This window comes from Perognathus longimembris, chromosome 10, assembly GCF_023159225.1.
Source record: "Perognathus longimembris pacificus isolate PPM17 chromosome 10, ASM2315922v1, whole genome shotgun sequence".
Taxonomy (NCBI): domain Eukaryota; kingdom Metazoa; phylum Chordata; class Mammalia; order Rodentia; family Heteromyidae; genus Perognathus; species Perognathus longimembris.
The window spans coordinates 51,470,756-51,489,755 of NC_063170.1; the positions used below are offsets into that span (position 1 = coordinate 51,470,756).

The 19,000-nt window shown below is 39.2% G+C and overlaps 1 protein-coding gene and 1 long non-coding RNA gene across 4 annotated transcripts in view; both read left to right on the top strand.

Moving 5' to 3' along the window:
- Ptprg (protein tyrosine phosphatase receptor type G) overlaps positions 1 to 19,000 on the top strand; it is a 670,876-nt gene that overhangs the window by 172,976 nt on the left and 478,900 nt on the right. The window lies entirely within an intron of this gene.
- Positions 967 to 17,162, top strand: LOC125358700. Its single transcript, XR_007212358.1, has 3 exons — positions 967 to 978; positions 1,731 to 1,742; positions 16,614 to 17,162. It is a non-coding gene; the product is annotated as an uncharacterized LOC125358700 (long non-coding RNA).

A 19,000-nucleotide genomic window follows, 5' to 3' on the forward strand; every position in this document is an offset into this window, starting at 1 on the left:
AGTGTTTTTGCTTTTCTTTTGAAAATGATATTTTAGTACCAATATTAACTACTGACTTTGTAAGTTCAACGTATCAAGATGTGAGATATTCATCCTGGAAAAGGTCGAAGGTCAGTCACATGCCAGGTCCATCCTGGGATGTCTTTTCTTTAAATGGGAATGCTAGTGTGTTATCAAACTATTTTCATAACCCTTTTCTTGTACTATTCCAGCTCTTTCTTTCTCCAGTTTGCAGGTCAGCTTCAGAAACTTGTTGATGGCACATGTCTTCCAAGACATACCCTCCACCGCCCTACCCCCCACCCCCTCATAAAAAAAATGGTTGACCATATTTTAGCATCGTTTTTCTGCCTGGCTTCTGGCTTTTTTCTTATTTCCGGAGTGTTTTTTTCTCTTCTGATACTAGGACTTGAACTCAAGGGCCTGGGTGCTGTCCCTAGACTTTTTCCCTCAAGACTGGTACTCTAGCTCTTGAGCAATACCTTCATTTTCAATTTTTTGGTGGTTAATTGGAGATAAGAGTCTGCTTAGGCTGCCTGTGAGCCACTATCCTCAGATCTCACCCTTTTGAGCAGTTACAATTACTGCCACGAGCTACCAGCATTATTTCTGGCATTATTCAGAAAGCCTCTTCAAGGAATGCTGGTGACAAGAGACATTATTTTTGGAGATAATTATTTCTTTAGGTTTTCTCTTTCAGATTTTGAGTCCGATGTCTCTGATGGATTCATTTTCTAGACCCCTATCTGTATATAAAAAGAATAGATTAGAAATTTCAGATTTGTCTGGTGGAACTAAAGTCTGCATTATAAAAAGGAAAATAGATTGTTATTACAAATGTATTATTTAACACTATTATTATGTTAAAATGTTTTCCTAATTAAATATGCTAATAAAATAGCTATCAATTATTCAAACGTATTAGTTAGGAAGTAGAAGGACTGCCAGATTCTGTTTATTAAAAACAAATAACTTTGAGTTAGACAAATGCTAGCTACATCATGTTCTTTTATTTCCTTTGGTTTATTCAAAATACAGGCTGTTTTTCTTTCAGTAAATTATTAAATTTTTTTTCAGCATGTAGATATCCCCAAATGCTTAGATTTTTCTTTAAATGGATTAGTTCCATGTTGACTCATATAAAAGAAAGTTTTTTCTTTTTTTTGCCATTACAGGAGCTTGAACTCAGGCCTGGGCACTATCTCTTCACTTTTTTCCACTTAAGTCTGGCTGGAACTCTACCAGTTGTGCTATACATCTATACATCTTTGGATCTTTTGCTAGTTAATTGGAGAGAAGAGTCTTTGACTTTACTGTCTGGACTCGCTTTGAATTGCTGTTCTCAGATCTCAGCCTCCTGAGTAGCTGGTACTATGAGTATGAGTCTGGCATATATGGTATGTTTTTTTGGGTATTAATAAACACATTTAAAAAATGTTCGATATTAATTGCTTGACCTTTAAAAATTTGTAAAGATATCCTTTTATTTGCCAGTCCTGAGCCTTGGACTCAGGGCCTGAGCACTGTCCCTGGCTTCTTTTTGCTCAAGGCTAGCACTCTGCCACTTGAGCCGCAGTGCCACTTCTGGCCGTTTTCTATATATGTGGTGCTGGAGGATTGAACTCAGGGCTTCATGTATATGAGGCAAACACTCTTGCCACTAGGCCATATTCCCAACCCCTCATTGTAAAGATATCTTAATAAGTGTAGGTAAATCGGTAATAGGAAAGGTGGAAAAAAAAGTCTACTGTTCAAAGATATTTCAATACACCATATAATGCTTAACATGTAAGTTAAGATGAATATTCAATATTTTATTTTGAGCCCTCGTTACAGAACAGCATAGATTTATGCCTTGGGAGGACAAGAAATGTAATAATTAGAAATATATTAATTGATTTTAGATTTTTGTCTGTAAAATAGTGGTCATAAATAGAGCTATTAGAATCTATCTTTATGGTCTTGGAATTTGATAGAGACAGAAAGTTATTCATCAAAGCAGCCAGCCACCAGTCTTACCATTTATCACTACCGATCATGGATTTATAAATCTCTGCAACTCACAGGTGTGATGTATGTTTTTTTTTTTTGGTGGCAACATTTACTATGAGAATTAATTTTAGACATTGGGAGAATTTCTCTGCCGTTTTAACCGTTCCGTGCCTAGGTTTAAATAGTTCCCCTGGCTTCTTAGCTTCACCTGGGAGGGTAGTTTTTTCTTTAAAAAAAAAAAAAATCAGCCATGTAGAGTTAAGTCCCTCTCTGATCACCTCAATACTGATTTCAATGTGGGAAATTTCTGGAAGGTTCTAAGTAGTGGCATATACAGTCACATCCTAATGTCTGTGATTTGAACATCAGTTGAACAGGCTAGTAATTGATATTTTATGGGGACAGGGTTCTGGGAAATGTAGTGTTAAAGACTACCTTTTTGTTTATTTCAGTGTTTCTCAGATCCTTTCATTGCTTAGACTTAATAAAGAATTGAAAACCAACCTCCCTTATGAACTTCTCTAGATTCCTCAGGGTCCCCACAGCTCAATCTACACACTCAGCCCTTTTTGCTTTCGATAAATTTTGAATAGAGTATCTTCTTTCGCCACAGTCTGCCCTGTTTTCTCCAGAAACTAGTGTGACAGGTGTGTACCACCACACTCGATCTTTTTATTGACCAACATTGAGTCTCATGAACTTTTTGCCTGGAGTTGGCCTTGACCCTTAATTCTCCCTGTGTTTGCTTCTTGAGTAGCTTGGATTAGAGACATTAGTCACTGTATTCATCTTAAAAATTTAAGAGAAGGAATAAAAAAAAAACTGGCTTGATGACTATAAAGATAGAAAAAAATGGGCTGGGGATATAGCCTAGTGGCAAGAGTGCCTGCCTCGGATACACGAGGCCCTAGGTTCGATTCCCCAGCACCACATATACAGAAAAAGGCCAGAAGTGGCACTGTGGCTCAAGTGGCAGAGTGCTAGCCTTGAGCGGGAAGAAGCCAGGGACAGTGCTCAGGCCCTGAGTCCAAGGCCCAGGACTGGCCAAAAAAAAACAAAAAAAACAAAACAAAGATAGAAAAAAATGTACAGAGCCAAGTTTCTGTGATTGTCTATTGTTCTTTCTGACTTTAAAAAGTAGCACAACCCCCAGTTGGGACAATCAAATGTGTTTCATGGTGTTGCCACAAGACTCCTAGGAGTTGGCGGTAAACTCTTCCTGGGCTGAGAATCATTGCTGTAGAGCAGGTAATAAATAATAATAGTTAACAGTATTGGATTATTAGTGCTTCATTTGGAGTTTCAGCTGCCAAATTTATGTTGATTATTTTACAAGGTTCCTTATAGCAGGGTTTTGTGCTTTTACAAATGTGGTGGTTTGGAAGTGGGTACTGGTGGCTCATGTCTGTAATCCTAGCTACTCAGGAAGCTGAAAACTAAGGATTATGATTTGAAGCCAGCCCGGGTAGGAAAGGCTGTAAGACTCCGATCTCCAATTAACCACCAATAAAGCTGGAAGTAGAGCTGTGACTCAAGTGATAGAGTACTAGCCTTGAGCATTAAAGCTCAGGGATTGTGCACAGAGCCTGAGTTCAAGCCCCAGGACCGACACAACACAACAACAGCAACAAATGGGGTGGGTGATGGATTTTATTTCCTTTCAGTTTGCACTGTGTGAGCCCTAGAAATTGGGGGTGGGTGATGTTGACTGTACATCAATTAAAATGATAGAAGCTCTCTAGTTAGCAGTACCTGTGTAGGCCGAGTCTGTACAGTCCTTTGTTTCAGATTGATGTTTCCTGGTGATTGGGTTTGTGTTTAGAGTTGATTTAACTTAGCAGGATGACTACCAACAGACATTCATCTCACATGTACTTAAGTAAAGAATCAAACTTACTGCCCATAGTTAAATGGTTAGTTGAACTGTAGTGCTAACTACCTGACAATGTTAGCCTGCAAATAGTATACTTGCATATGCCTCTGTGTGTGTGTGTGTGTGTGTGTGTTATTTTACTCTTTCGCATGAGATGTGAGAGTAATTACTTGAATGATTTTCTTTGCATTTACTTCTTTCTACATGTAATCTACTTTTCTTCAGATCATATTAAATTTTGCAAAAATGGCTTCATAAAAGTTTTCAGATGAACTATGATTTGAGAGTTACTCTTAGAAATGGCAATTGCACTTATTTGAGTTAGAATTTTACCTCGAATTAGAACTTAATTACTTTTACAGTTATTTTCAAATTCATCTCTTAATGTAGTTAAAAGAAAACCGTTCTGATCTTGGGGCAGAATACCAGTTCCACAACCCCTGTTTTGCCTGACAAGGAAAGTTTTCCTCTTGTCTTAGACAGGGGTCTTTCTAAACTTCTTAGTTACTTCCATCTCTGCAGTGCTAGGATTTAAATGGGTTGTGGCAGGATTTCTGCTTTCTTCCTTTTTCTACTTTTGGTCACTGTTAGTCATGTCTTGGGGCTGCTGTTTCTATTTCAAGACAACTCAGTGTTACTAGGGCCATGAATCTTTCTTCTTCTATTTGGTTTTGGTTCTTAGAGTGGTGGCAGGTGGGAAAACTTGACTTCAATGAAATGGAAGTGAACTCCTACCTTTTCACCAATCAGTGTCAGAAAAAAAACAACACCCAAAATCAGATGCATTATATAACAAAGCTTTAGCCATTTCTGAAGATGAAGTATTCTGTATAACACTGAATGGTGCTCAGAAAATCTGCCAGGCCTTTTTATTCTTTGTTCAACTCAGGTTTGCCCTGGCTCCTAGGAAGATAGAGACAGGGGATGTTGAAACTGGAGAGCTTTATCTTTGGGTCCTTTATTTTTATCTTTTCTTTTGTAAACCTCTTAAGAGAAGTCAAAAGGCATATTAGCTTTGTGTTTCAATCATTCTTTAGGTTTCATTTAAACCAGACAAGCTGACTTCTGTGTGTTAACTCATATTTAAAGAGCATTGACCTGCTTTGGTTCTTTACTTGAATGCTTAGGCACCCCTGGTAACTTGTTTGTGTTAGTTTAATTGCTATGGAGATGAGATACAAAGCCAAATTAATTATGATTCCTACACAATTTGTATGCTGTTTGGATTCACTGCATAGTAGATTTGAAAAAGGAAAGTGATACATTTTTTTTTTCTGGTTGGTTTTCATCTTATGTGTTCTTTTTTGTGTATTCTTTTAGTTTTTTTTTTTTTTGGTGTATTCTTTTAGTTTTTTTTTTTTTTTGGTGAGTTAAGAAGGGGAAAGAAGATAAATCTCTAGCTACTAACCAATGATTGCAAAATAATAATGAAGTCCATTCAGTGGGGGGAAAGTGGTGGAAATTTGTAGGGATGCTTCATATTTGAAAAAATGGTCACATGGTCAAAATGAGAAACTTTGGAAATGGAAGGTGGTTATTAGATAAACAAGAATGTATTCCTTTTTTTAAAAGATTTTGAGATAATATCCAATAATTTTAACAGGTGTGATGATTATTGCTACTGGGTAAATGTGAAAATCAATGGCAGTGTGGTTAAGCAAGCTGCCCAAAGCTAATTGTTGTATAATGAGCTAGCAAAAGGGCCTAGCTTGTAGTGTGTTCTTTGGATAGTTTTAAGAGAGAGAGAGAGAGAGAGTGTGTGTGTGTGTACTGGGGTTTGAACTTAGGACTTCACCCTTGATAGGTAGGCATTGTACAACTTGCGCCGTGCCTCCAACCCAGAAAAGTTTTCTTTTTTTTGAAGATTAAACATTTTGACTGTGTCCATTCAGGGATCATCTTAGTGACTGAAATTCTTCCACAAAGTTGTCTAGATATATGTAACAAATCATGATTGGAAAGGAAGATTCTTTCAAGAAAGAAGTGCACTCATAAATGCATTGTGTAGATGATCTTGGGAATGAGATCTTAGGAATCCCCAGACTATGCAATTGTTCACTGGAAAATGTTCCTGGCAGGGTTACAAAGCATCTGCATACATTATTTTTGCAGGTGATGGTATGGGTAGGAATACCACATTTAGAGTTTGTTTGCTGGCACTTGAGTCTTTGGCGACTATATAAGTGGTGTGAGGATTAGTACTGAACTGATTGTAGAAGGACTCTAGTTTGGACTACAGTTCACAGACAGATAACCATAACTTAATCAGAGCCCCATGTTTGTGGGCACAGCAAGTTCTATGGATGTGGGCAGGCTCAGCTGGATACAAATCTCAAGTTGGTTTCATTTTGTTTTCTAAGTCTGGATGTGTCTTGACTACTCTCTTGAGAGACTTCAGAGTTCAGAATCATTGTTTCATAATTAGTGTCATGATAGAAGCAGGAGGAGTTGTGATACATGGGTTTGTAGAAGGAGGCAGAACAAAGTGAAGGATGCATGCTGGTTGATGTTGCCTGATTTCTAAATGGACTATGGCTGCTGAGTAGCTTTTTAGGACATTAGGAAAAGAGAATCCCCAACAATGTTATTGGTGCAAACAAAATTGAAACAGAGGCCAAAGATTCCACTATATTTGCTCTGTTCCAAAGTGGAAAATTTATTCCCTTGGTAAAACCCAACGTCTACCCTTTCATTCAGTTCAAAATAATTCTCAATTCTCTATCCCATTTAGTAACTTTCACTGGAGATTGTGTATACTATTGTAAAAAGAAAAAAAAAGTCTTAATAGAAGTTCTTTTAACATTCAGTTTTTAAAGAATTATTCCTTCAGCATTTTTAAACTTTTCAAGAGGGAACCTTTCTTTTGGCAAACTAGTTGATAGCAAATTCTCAGGTGTGGTGCTGCAGCTATTTAAAATCATAGCTAAGAGGCAGAGAGAGTTAGGGGATTGTAAGTTTGAGGCTAGTAGTCTGAACAAAATTAGTGAAATTCTTCCTGAAAAGACAAAATAAACAAAGTGATTAAATAAAAAAAAGCTCCTGTGGACTGTGGCACAGCCTAGGAGAGGTTCTGGGTTCAATTCCCAATACCACACATACACAAGTACACACACATGTACATGCCTGCATACCCACACCTGTTCACACATGTATGCTTATACATAGAAACCAGCTCACCAGTTTAATCCAGTTCTCAACTGTCTTAAAAAGTAGCTTCATAGATGGCTGGGAATATGGCCTAGTGGTAGAGTGCTTGCCTCGTGTGCATTAAGCCCTGGGTTCAATTCCTCAGCACCACATAACAGCAAAAGCCACAAGTGGCACTGTGGCTCAAGACGCAGATTGCTAGCTTTGAGCAAAAAGAAGCTAGGGAAAGTGCCTAGGCCCTGAGGTCAAGCCTCAGGACAGGCAAACAAAACAAAGCAAAACAACAACAACAACAACAACAACAAAACACTCCAAAGCAAAAAACAAACAGCTTCATGGAAAGCGTTTATTTCTTTGGACATTAGTCAGTGGTACCACCGAGAATTCAAGGTTCTGTGGGTTAGGTTGGGCTGAATGCTCTACAACTCTAGGTCTTGTAATCCACAATTGTACCAAGTCATCCTAAGAAGTTATCTGCTGAGGGAATGGCACTCCTGGCTAAGTCCCTGAGTTTGGATGAGCAGAGCCATGAGTGTAAACTTTCTTACAATCTTAGATGACTTCATGACTTGCAGGTTTTCATTAGTGAAAATTTCCATTTACCCCAAGGTAACAAAACATGGTTGTGGGGAGAACCAGTTTGTGTCTATTATTAATACTTTGCTCTTGGTTAGGCCTGTTCACGAGGCTGAGGAGACATAGCAAGAGAAGGGCCTATTGATGGGGAACTAGGAACCCTGCTCCCTCCTCAAGTCTCTGTCCCTTTAATTGGAGCCTGGGGTACTGGAGACTCTGCTTGTGATGATTTGTAACTTTGCATCTTGCCATACTCTATCTCCTAGTTAAGACCACCAAAAACATTTGTCATTCTCGAACACTCTTAGTTTTTTCTGCAGCTGCATTCTAATTTTTATGCATTTCAAATCAGGCGTGGCTCTTTGTTATTTACTAAAATTCTCCCTGTGCTTGAGGACTATCATAGAAGCCATCTCTTTTCCTATATGTTGCTAGAATCTGAATTTCACTCTGTTCTCCCATTTGAATGAATGATCTCCTGCCTGCCTGGTTTTCCTTAATGATTATCTTTGCATGGAGCCTCTCTATCTATTGACTGGCATGATGTGCTCTGCTTGGCACTAAGGTGTGTGCAATCCTTGAGGGTTAAAGTTCAAGTCTTATTCGTTTGTGTTTCTACTGGGCTTAATCTGATACTCCACAAAGAAAAGTTCTTAGATAAATATTTAAAGTGTTTTATTGAGTTAGTGTTGCTGGTGGGTATCAGGAGTAACGTTTTCTTTTGGTCGATATATAATAAAGGGTTTCGTTGGTAACTTTATTTCATGAATATCAATACCAGCACAGCCCAACAGAAGTCCCTCTGAGGATGGAGATGCATCTATTCTGCGGAGCCTGACACAGTAGCCAGTAGCCATGTGTCACCAGTGAGGATCTGTAATATGGCTACTATGTCTGAGGAGCTGAATTTAGTTTGATTTACTTTTGCCATGTGGCCCTGAGATAGTGCAAGGCAGAGTTTCAGCTTTATAAAGCACAATTGGGTACCACGGCATTGCCAAAACACTGGAGATATGAAGAAGCATTGATGCCTTTTAGGCCTTGGGGAAAACTGTTACTGTTCTATTGAAGAAATGAAGATCTCAGCACTCTTGAATGCAGGGCGATAAACGCCGGGGACTAGGGAAACCTAAAAGGGTAGTTTGAAGGGAGGATTGTTTACAACCCAAACCTTAGAACTGAGGTCAGGACAAGCCAAGAGGGATGGTCACTTGAGATGACCATATTTTATTGCCCCTGGTATGTGTCTTGGGGTGAGGTCAATAGCTTTAGGTTTGTTTTTCCATCTGTGAAAGATGGTAATCAAGGGACCTGTTTAACTGTCCTTGTTTCTAAGAAAGTTCCTTGTAAAAGACAGAGCTTTGAAGTCCTATTACATTGCCTAATTCTTTGACTTTCAGTTCTGACATTGTTAAAAGCTTAGTGTGTCAAACACAGCCTGGATTTGGTTTATGGTTATTACATCTCTAGTGCCTAGTGCATGACGTGCCACATGGAAGGAACACAGGAAACTTATTCCTAGAGCAGATGCTGGGTGCCCTGATTCGTGATGCCATGGCTTCTCTCCAATGTGATAGCCCAGTAAGGCTCAATTATCACCGTGGAGGAAATGAATGGATTGTGACAGGTCACTACAGTAGGGGTATATTTTAGGTGACACCCAGCAAGGTCCCCTAGTTATTTGTGACCTTTGGAAAAAATTCCAAGCAAGAGGAATGACAAACTACCAAAACTATATCATGGATTGTTTTAGCCTTGATGGAAGTTAAGTGAGGAAGATAGAATGAGGGAGAAAGGAATGGTCTTAACTGAGTTTCATCAGGGAAGGGAGAGTGGGATGAAGAATAGGAGGGGAAAAAGGAACAAGTGAGGAAATAAGTGAGGCAGATCCTGCAGAAGGCGGTACTCCTAGAATGTGTTCTGGCGCATCACATTTTAGCATTGGTAAATGATCACTCAAGTGACTTGCAATGTTTATGTTTCCTTCAAGAAGACACACACACACACACACACACACACACACACACACACACACACACTTGCATGCATAATCTCAGGGAGAAAAGTCTGTAAAACTTTTAGTCCATCCTAGAAGTTCTTCTGGTCAGTCCCATTGCTATTTTGAGATGCCCTCATTTGGGTCATAGATTAAAATCCATTAAGAAACTGCACAGTGTTTTGCATTCTCCAGGGAGTGCTTGAAGCTAAGTAAACTGGGGGAACTTCTGATGAATCCTTGGAGAGACAAGAGTAGAGGAGATAATGCTGCACAAGTAGGTTTTGACTCCAGGTCTAATTTTAAGAGTGAGCCTCCCTGTGAGAGGCAGTAATTGGCCAGAAGAATGTGATTGCTCCTAATTGCCTTCCTAATTACACATGCCTATGTTGAGGTCTGAAGGCCTGGTGCTTGGCACTGTACATCACCGTTGACTTGTCCTTGGAGAATGGAGACCAAAAATACCTCCCAAGGTTGAGCGGATTTTCACAGGAGGAATTGAGAGATGGAGGTTATGTAAATGCTCTTTTGTAGGTGGGAGTGATCTAACTCAGATAGTAGATAGCACACCAGACCTTCTAGCCACTGGAGGGTTGGTTCCCTATCTTCTCTTCCCCCTTTGCTTAGCAAAGTGTACCAAAAATTAAGGGACACAGATGCCGTTGGTGCCTTGCATGTGTTTCTAAGCACATCCTTATTTTCCTGGTTAGGCTGACACCCATCCTTTTGGCTTCTAAGACCCCAGGAACCTGCAGCTGCTGCCATTCCAGAAGAGTGAAGGGGGTTCCTACTCCCCAGTGAAGTAATTTTGAGCCCATTTCTGACCTGACTTGGCTATTTCCCTTTCTAACTTTTCCTGGAGACTCCTATTGTTTCCTGGACTATTTTTCAATTACATTACTCGTACTTAAATGTCTGTTTGAAGGGCTTGCTTGCGGGGCAGGGGGGATTCGAGGTTGAGACACTCTGCCTGAAGAAAAGTTGAAAGAACTCCACAGACACAGAGCTAGACATGGAGGTTGCATGCGGAGCCTAAATGGCTTCCTTTGAATATGATAAGGTCAGGGTTACTTTATAAAAAATTAGAATCCACCATTTGGCCATTGTCTGGTCAGGATGAACACATTTTGTTGTTTCTTTTCAAGGATCATTTCATGAAGATGAAAAATGGTTGAATCTTGATTGGGAGAGAGATAGACATGTAGACTTGTTGGAAAACATCTTAGAATGTTAGATGAAGCTTCTGAGACCATTGTATGAAATGAAATCGCTGGCAAAGTAGCTTTTTTCTTTCATTTTAGGCTGCTTTGATTTACATATATTTTGTGTGCCTAGTGTTCTCAATGTGTTAGAAATGGTTTCCAATATTTAGAAATGGAGAATTTAAATCTGAAAGGCCAAATATTAATGTTTTCCTTTCATTAGATTCCTATTGCACATCTTTAAAGTGAAAACAGGACATGCCAGCCAGTGGGGAGGCAGGAACCCTGTTTTGCTGAATGCCTGCAGCGCCTCCTTGTATTTAGTTCCCACTGTTTAGAAGTATCTTGAACTCTGCTGTTGGCTATTCTCTGCCAGGCCCCGTGGGACAGTTGAATTTTGCATCCATGATCTAAGAATTTGTTTTCAGTTCATTAACTGTTTGAAAAAAAACTTAATTCTTAGGTACTGCTACCAATTAGCTTTAAATATGAAGATAAAAGATGTACGGAATTAAAATGTGTGTCTGTGTCCATCCTTTTTGTTATAGAGGGTGATCTCCTCGACAGTGTGCTATTATAAGTTAATGGGATTTTGTTAAGCAAAACATCCATGAGCTCAGAGCTCTCCCTGAGCGTGCCTCCAGAGGGAATGGGAGGAATTTTTGGTAATTATGTAGTTCTTGGAGTATCTGACTCCAGTCTCCTTAGTTATGTTAGCTAATTTCAAATGACTCAGAGTGTCTGCCAAAAAGTTGAACACATGGATAGAAGTACTTGAGGGAGAAACAGGCTTATTGACGCCCCCTGTAGGAGGAGGGGTGCATAGGGCTCTAATAGGGAAATAGCTGTTTGATTCCCTTTTTCTGTCTCACAGCTGGCCTTGGCTATACACACTTGCAAATTCTGCTCCCTGGGGAGGCTAAGGCAGGGGCATTGTGTGTTCAAGACCATTCTGGTCTACCTAGGGACACACCTCTCATAAAAACAAACCAACTTCCATACCAAGGTTAATAAACCTCAGCAGAAGAGCCAATGAATTTGCATATTGTTTTATAGAGAGTATTTTTTAGTTACACACATGCACATATATGCACCTACGTTTGTGGTAAAATATTGATAGATGCTTGTGTATATAAGTCTATAACCATTTTTTGTAGAACTTAACAGTAGGTAAAAACTAGCTTCAGTTGACTATTATTTGAATGGTTATTCTAAAACTCACTTGTCATATAGATCAATGAATTTGAAATAGATAATCTCTTTTTCCACATCCTGACCTGAATACAATTTTGTCCATGATTATGATTGGCTCCTCCCACCCCCAGCACAATTGTTTGTAGTTGTTTCAGTTACTAAAGTAAGAGGATCTATTATTTAAATACTGTTCCTATTTTTTTTAAGTCTACCATAGCTTCAACCTGAGATGGCCTACCTACCTCATTGAATGAGCATCTTCCTAGCATCAAGCAAAGTGTAACAGTGAATAGTTACTTTGTTTTTGGCACTCTGTGACATTACTGAACACTATCTTTGGCCTTCTGTCACTGTAAGATCTTCACAGACAACAGACAAAGCTCTTTGTGTTTCCATTCTCCCTTGAAGTTCATTAAACTGGAGTTAAAGATAGGCTTGCTCAAATGTACCTGTCTCGCTACCATCTCCTCAATGTCAGGTGTTGTTTATTTTCCAGAAAATCACTTGGACAGTTTGACAAACCAATCAGTGCTAATTTAATAATAGATGAAGATGCTTTATTCATCAATCTAGTCATGTGTTAAATCAGTCAGTAAATTGAGTATGAACCATTAAGTCATGCCGATGAATCCAGCCATCACAAAACTTAGTTGGTATTAAGTATTGAGATAGAGAGAAATGACTTAACACATCTTTTCACCAGTTGTTGATTTAAGAGTGATGTGTACAGAGTAGTTTGGTGTGCAGCTAATAAGCAAGTTGAGTGACCCAGAAACAGTGCAGTTTTTAGGAGGTGAATTACTGATGTTGTTAACTGAGGTGTAGTGCTCTAATGAGATAAAGGCCAGAGGAGATTGATGAGGAGAATGCATCTTGGTTAACCTACTTGAGCTAGAACTTTTCCTTGCTGATGTGATGTTTAAAATAGAAGGTTTTATGCCACATTTGCTTTGTCTTCCTTAATCGCACGAGTATGGTGGTTTTGTAATGTATCTCTTAAAGTATATTTATTTGATTATCTGCTTTATGCCAAGTACTCTCCAGGGTGCACTTAAAGCACCTAATGAAGCCTTAAAGGATGAGGTACCTAGATGACATTCATAAAATACCATCACAATACAACTGTGATAGTAGGGGAAATGCATAGTGTAGAACCTAACTGTATCTAAACTGAGGTGTGGCTTAGTGGGCAGGGAAGTTTGCTGGACATGTTTTGGGGATGGTACTTGTCCCATGAGTGAGGGAGGGGGTGAGAATGATATGTGTTGAAGGTGGAAATTGGCCTCATATTTGGACAGGTGGCAGCATTTTGGCTATTAATCAGAAAAGCCTAAGCAAAGCATGGAGCCCAGCAGTGGTTTTTTACTTTTTTCCCACTGGCAATCACGGGGAAGACTAGATCCTGGAAAGAATTTGGAGGGCAGGTGAGAAAGAAAGATGAGCTTGAGTTGGACCCTCATCACAGAGAGTCTTTGTACTATGCTTTGCCCTTTGAAATGGGGAGCCGTGGAAGGGATCAGTGCAGTGGCTTACTTAGAAGTGCGAGGTCTAGCTGGTCATTGGCTACTTGATCATGAAGATTGGGCTGGATTAGCTGAGATGACCAATGAGAATTTATTGAACAACACCTTCCGAGGAACTCGGAAGAAGTTGAGCAAGAGAAAAGAAATCCATGGAAGGAAGACTTACATGTAAATCAGTTGAGTGTCTTATGAGTTGGAAACTATATCACAATGTTTGAAGAGGACCTTGGCAGATGAGATAGGTGGAGCATGCTTTTTATGCTTAGCAGAGATCTGAATAGCATCACATAACTTACTATGCATTCCACAGCTGACGGTAGGGCTCATGAATGAGTGGGCAATGAGTGCCCAACAGGCCAAGAAGCATCTTTTAATCAATGGCTTCCTGTTTCCCAGATGATGATCTCTCGTCCTGTGTGTAATCATAAGAAAATGCTCTTGATTCTGCAAGAGATGTTCTTAATTTGGGGCTGGTGGTGAAGGAGAGATAACTGGCATGGTAGAGTTTATTGCTGGAAGTTACTAAGGATGAAGAAAAGAGGTTGAGTTAAAGATGTTGTCTCTGTCTCTCTGTCTCTCTCTCTGTCTCTTTCTGTCTCTGTCTCTCTCTCCCTCTCTCTGAGATTTGGAGAGGGATGTGCTGGGGCTATGTAGCTAGTTTTCTGGATAGTTCTTCCTTTCTACATTTCTAGTGCATTGTCCAAGCGAATTAGGTGCCCTATAATTTCATTCTGTGGCTTTGATCTGTTTCTTTTGCCTTTTCACTTTCACACGTAGAAGCAAATATCATTAACAAGCAAAATGATCCATTTGCTCTCATTCTGAGATACAATTCTTTTCAAGAATTTAGTATGCATCTCCTTGACCTTTTTTTGGAATTAAAAATTATCTTAGAAATTTTACCTCTACATCTGTAATTTCTGTGGTGTGCTCAAGAACAGCTTAATAGTCTGAAAACGGATGAATTTAAAATTAGAGAGTTGAAGGTCGTAACCCAGGAGTGATAACTCAGCTAATGAAATATTCATTTCCAACGAAGAAGTGGCACTGTATATCAATATGTTGTCACTGCCTGTCATCGTTACGTAGAGCACAGGTATATTTATGCATTTATAAATAGCTTAGGAGAGAAAGAAAGGCTAATTACATGCAGGAACGCTACAGAAATTTTCATGGCTCTGCCTCTAACAGGCAACTGCTAACCATTTTTCCAAGGTGTGTTTATGAATTAAGTATAGGTTCTACATGTTAACCCCCAGTGTATTTGGTTTGAGAATGATGCAATTAGACAGAGGACAATTCAGGAGAGATACGTGTCTTTTTAAAGCCCTGTCCACTCCAGGGGTTTATTTATACAAAGGTAAAATGAAGTGTGCAATTTAGCACTTACCTAGGAAAATTAAGCCGAAAACCCTTTGGTTTGAAAAATCTAGAACATTTCAGAGTGATATATATTTATACAATTAGCTTCACCAATTAAGAATGAATTTACTTTAGCAAAAATCAATGTAATTATCCTGATAATTCAGGCTAATTAAAGTCCTTCCCACATCCTTAGACCTTCATTAGCTACGCGTTACTTATAATGGCAGATTTTTTGGTGTTAGTTAGCTTTATAATTTGTATTAGTCTTGCTGTAGTCTACTGGTGTAGACCCGGCTTAAAGTGATAGTGCATACGCAATAAGGAGATGTCCTTTGGAGAAAAAAAATGAAGTGGGAAGTGTAAAAAGTTTGTGCATTAAATTGAAAGCATGGTAGAACTTACATGGACAAACCTTAGAATGAATATATATATATACACATATATATGTATATGTATATATATATAAATATATATATATATATGTCGTAGCAACAATAGAGAATTGGTAAGAGGGCATTAATAGCAAGGTCCAGGGTTTATATTTTTAATCATAGCTACTTGGGAAGTAGAGATGGGAGGATATTCAAAAAAAGTTCATGAGACTTGATTTTAATCAGTGGCTAGGTGTGGTTGCCAAATCTGTTATTCTAGCTACAGGGATAGCACATGGTTGGGTTCAGTAGCACAGGCTTGTCATCCCAGTGACAGTGGGAAACACAAATAGGAGGATTGCATCCCAGGCTGGTTGAGGCATATAGAGAGACCCTATCTTTACAAGAACCCATACAAAATAGCCCTGGTGGTGTGCCTCAGTTGATAAACCTACTGCCTAGCAAGAGCAAGGCACTGAGTTCAAATTTTAATATCACCTACAAAAAGGAGCTTTGTCACATACAAGTCACTTTCTAGCTAGGGGTGACTGTGCCCTTGGACAACACATCTTTGTAACAGTGACAGACCCTTAGATAAATATCCACTTAGCTTATAGACTCAGCAATGTGGGCCATTATTATTGGTCTCAGGTTGGAGATCTCGCCTCCTGACTGCCATCCTTATTTAAACCCTGGCTTTGAGAAGGAAGAATTCAATCCCTTTACATAGGATTGAGTGTATTTAGGGCACTAATAATGCAACCATTAGTGAATGGTGTGGTACATACACAGATATTGCATACCACACACTTATGAGACCTAGTTCCCCATAGCACTTTGCCTTCCTTTGAGTCCCACAATTCCTCTGGTCTCAGGAGCACCACCTCTTCTCTCTAATCATTATATTTATAAATAAATGCCACCTTAAGTGAGCATCATATGTAGGTTGTCTAAAAAATCATTTGTGCCTCTTGCATTTTCCTAAGAATTCACTATGGGATAAAAAAATAATATTCCCATAGTTTCTTCTGTGATATGAAGGAGGGTAGAGTAGGCGGTGTCAGATGTGTGCGTCATGGTGGTTATTTAGAAATTAAAATAGGAAGATTTGCTTTGGGCGACTGGTATTTCATTTGAGCGTCTGAAAATTTTGTTGGTTCTTTTTCTTCTTCCATAACTGTTCCTAGCTTTTTTAACTTAAGAAAAAACACAAAAATATCTTGGACTCACTTCATGGCATAGAAACCACATGACACGACCATATTTGGTTTAGTGTGGCATTTGACTGTAGGTAGACGTGATAACTTGTAAGTGATGAGCTATTTTATTGTTACTTGGTTAGTAGCTATCTTTAAGGAGCTTTGAGGGGGGCAGGAAATCTGGGCTGGTGATTAGAATTCAGGTAGGAATTCAAGGGTGGTTGGAGAGTCAGGTTAGGAAAGAGTAAAGAAATCTATTTCAAGCCTGGTTATATCATTGGCAGTGTCAGGAACAAGAAAGAACATTATTTTTAGATAAAAGGCCTACTTTTATCTTGGCAGTCCATCTATTTTTATACCTACATCTCGTTTTTTTCTTTTTTCTTCTTCTAATACTAGAAATGACATGTCTATCAAGTTTTGGAGCTAATATATTTTAAAGTAATTATTCTCTGATTAGATCATGTAGATTTCAAATATGCTAAAGACTGAGGAAAATTGCCCTTGTGTCTTTGAAATGTCCCATTGGGAATTGAAGCTCTACTTACCGTAAGGTGCTAAACAGACAAGAGAGCAAACATATGTGTTCTGAATCCTCTCTCTGTTACCACTGACAACTTCCAGGTCTCCCTGCTGGATTTGCTAGACAAAGTAGTTTCAGTTTTAATATATATTACAAAAAGTTAAAAAGAGTTTGTGATCTGTCTGTTAATCTGTTTGAAAGTGCTTTTAGTAGTTCCATTTTAAGAACTGTATGCTGTGCTGGGGGCAAGACTCAAATGGTAGAGCACCTGCCTAGCAAGGACAGTGCTTTGTTCAAATGTCAGTAACAGGAGTACACACAAATGTATATAAACAAACAGGCAAATAAACCATCCCCAAGAAAACTCCCAAACTGTGTGTTTTAAGTTGCAGTTCCTTCTGTTTCTAAAATCTCCCTAAATGACTTCTGCTCCTGCTCTGCTGAAGTAGTGAAGTATTCAACCTGTTTCAGATTATGGTTTAGAGCGTCCCTGAGCATTGGATGGGCCTTGTACGTAGCAGAGCGGGGACTCACATTTCTGTCTTGTATATTGGAGAGATGTTTAGAGTTTTAGGACAGCTATATCTAAAATAACTATTTTTAAGCTCTGTTAACCATAGGTTTATAGAATTACAGAGGAAGCTAGTCTCCTTACTATCTGATTGTCTCTACACATACACACTTATGTGCATATATATACATATACATATAACATATGTATATATGAATGAGTGAGGTTAAATAATCCCAAGGGACCTTTCATACTCTTGTTTAGCTACAGTTCGAGAAAACTACTTTGGAATGATTCCAGAAGCATGAAAACCTCCATAGTAGGAATGACCAAGTTCATGTTCTTCTCTTCCAAGAAGGGATCCTTTGCGACTGAGGTGGAAACAGTCTGTCTCTACTATGGTCAGTGTTCATGGGTGTGTTATCTTGCCAGTGATGGAAACAGGAAGGATTCTGTATTGTACCATTCCTGTTCACTTTTCAGCAGCTGTGAGGCCCACTGAGTGACAAGTCAGCACAGAGATGTACAGAAAACTTGCTATTCATTGATTTGTCTTTTCTGGCTAGCTTCTCAGGCTTGATCATTGAATCTGTGGATCCGAAGTGTCTCCCACGTGCCTCTTTCAGAACTTTAATGTCCACCTCTGGTTTTCTGAAAGCCTTCTGTTTAGTACGATGGACATTAGACCACAGTGGTCCCCATATAGTTGTTCCGCTCAGTTTGCTCCTCAAAACTTAAGAGGAAAGTTTGTTGTTTGGATGGGCTCTAAAGCTGTTTACCTTGATTAAGAAAATTACTTTTTTAGGTAGGCCCTAGTGCTCAAGATGGTTTCATGATCCTCTTTGGTACCCAGTGCAAGCTTGTTAAAGATATTGAAATTAGGACATTCGTCCCCCAAGGACCTTGATTCTTGAGGATGGATCCCAGTGTAGGGGAGAGAGTGACTACCAATTTTTAAGTTTATCTGGGTAAAAGGAAAGGTCGATTGCAATATTGAAAGTCATCAAGGCAATAGTAAGACTCTGTTTCAGAACCTACAAAATTTAGATTCCTTTCACCTTCCCCCACATGGGCCATGGTGGAGATTTCTGTTCCTGCCCTGCTGTAATACAGCAATGTTGATTGACCTGCAACTGGTTATTTGTGTTCACGCATATCATCCCAGCAACTGACTAGACAGGGATTAGGAAGATCAGAGTTCAAGTCCAGCATGAATAAAAAGCTTGGGAGGTCCCATGTCAACTAATAGCTAGGTGTGGTGGTGGCTTGTACTTGTTGTTTCAGTTACATGGGAGGCTGAGATCAGGAAGATCATGGTTCAGTTCAGTCCTGGTTAAAAAATAATATTCTCAAAAACTCATTTTAGGAGAAGAAGCAAGGCATGGCCATGTACACCTGCCATCATAAGGATGTTGGGAAGCATTAACATGAGGGTGGAGGTCCAAGTTAGCCTAGAGCAAGAAACACTATCTTATTTCAAAACAAACCACAGGAAATAGGGCTGGAAGTGAGGCTCAGTGACAGTGGT